The sequence below is a fragment of the Bison bison genome, unplaced genomic scaffold (genome assembly GCF_000754665.1).
Source record: "Bison bison bison isolate TAMUID 2011002044 unplaced genomic scaffold, Bison_UMD1.0 scf7180017863606, whole genome shotgun sequence".
Classification (NCBI taxonomy): domain Eukaryota; kingdom Metazoa; phylum Chordata; class Mammalia; order Artiodactyla; family Bovidae; genus Bison; species Bison bison.
The window spans coordinates 103,670-105,376 of record NW_011494178.1 but is presented as its reverse complement, the minus strand read 5'-3'; the positions used below and the strand labels follow the sequence as shown (position 1 = coordinate 105,376).

The 1,707-nt window shown below is 46.7% G+C and overlaps 1 protein-coding gene across 1 annotated transcript in view; it reads left to right on the top strand.

The window, feature by feature from the left end:
* LOC104983888 (CUB and sushi domain-containing protein 1-like) overlaps nt 1-1,707 on the top strand; it is a 26,014-nt gene that overhangs the window by 23,267 nt on the left and 1,040 nt on the right. The gene's annotated exons all lie outside the window — the stretch shown is intronic.

Below are 1,707 nucleotides of genomic sequence, written 5' to 3'. Positions count from 1 at the left end.
ACCTGCTGCTTCTGCTGGTGCCCAGCCTGGCTGGCCCACCTGACCCGCCAACGAGAGGACCTCGGCACATTCACAGCTTCCACTGGGTATGCCCCTTCCAACTAGAGAAAGCGATCTGGATACTGTTTAAAAGGCTTTTTATTTTAGAAAAAAAAGACAAGGCATCTCGGGCTTGTTGATGAAAGTGGGCCTTGGTGATACTGCTGATGACGGGCCTGCTCAGTGTCCTGATCAATCAGCAGCTATGTCAGAGGCCTGTGTCAAGTTCTTGCTTCAAACTTGAGTTTTAAAATTATTACTATTAGGAAGTTGGGTCCATCAAAGCCCTAGGAAGTGCTGACATTGTTCTGTTGTTGGGAGACGTCTTGTAGGGTCAGCCTGTCCGGGAAAACAGGCAAACGTCCAGTGGAGCTGCAAAGAAAAGCGCAACCAGGGACTCTGTGCTTTGTCCTCACCACACTGTGGCCATAAGTGCGTTTGCTAAAAACACATTTAGGGAGACCAGCATCTTTCTTTATACCTAGGAAGTCCAAAAGTACCTTGTGACCAGTCCCACTCGCGGCGGATGTTGTCCAATTAAACGATTTACACGTGTCATGAGACAGAGCAGAGAGAAATGTAGTGGATTCACTGATGCATATTTACATCAATGCCCCTGTAAAATGTTACAGCAATACTGCAAAAATAGAATTTTAAACATATTAGCATAAATGTGAAAAAGTTTATTTTTTTGGTATCCAGTGAAGAGAATAGCTCAATAATCTTTGTAAGAATTCCTGTCCCAGATGAATTGTAATATTTTAAGAAGACAGTTTGCCTTTGGTTTTTGACATCATTTAGTCTAGTTTTCTTACCAATTCTGGACTATTTCTCATCAGGGGGATTAGAGTAGGGCAGAAGAGCTAGATGAGAGATTGGCTTTACTTACAAAATAAAGATCTTGGGAAATAAAGCATCTTTGTTTCCATAAGCCGGGTCTGTGCAGTCAAAGTGGTGCTGTGAAATGCAGGCTTTCTGAGGGCAGAAGGGCCCTGGCAGATGTCAGTTCCTCTGAGCCTCCTAAGTCTTCCCACAGCAAGTGCACTCGGATAGTCAGTGACACAGCAGTAGTGATTTCCAGCTCAGCCTGGCTGATGAGACCTTACCTAGTGTCTGCAGTCCCAGTTCACCACACACGCTGGCCCTTGTGGATCTGGTAACACAGGTGCGCTGGCATCCACCCCAGTGACAGATGACTGCATGTCACAGTAACCTGCCTGCTCCTGCCCGGCTCACCTGACTCTTACAAACCTGCTGTGAAGGGACATGGAGACAGGTCTTCTTTGTCATCACCATCGCCACTGTCGTGCTGTCTTAATGAGCAGTGCTATGCCTTCTGTGTATTAAAATGTCTAATGTAATTGTTCTGTGTGTGCTAATATTTGTCTGTTTACGCCCCACAGCTCCTTCAGATGTGTTTTTCACCCATTCAGTGAGGAAGGGATATTACTAATATTTAGGGAAAAGACAGCCTGTGCCCCTGTTGACTGGTTCAATGCAACTAACAGCAAAGAGAATGTGACCCTCACTGAAGCCTCCCAGGCGGAGCTGAAGTTGACAGTAGGTACCCAAGGGTCTCCCTCACCAGACCCTCTGCTAGTCTTCTGGCTGAGGGGGCACCAACACGGGCCAAGTGCTGGCTGCTGTTACCAGGGCTTTGCACCTGCT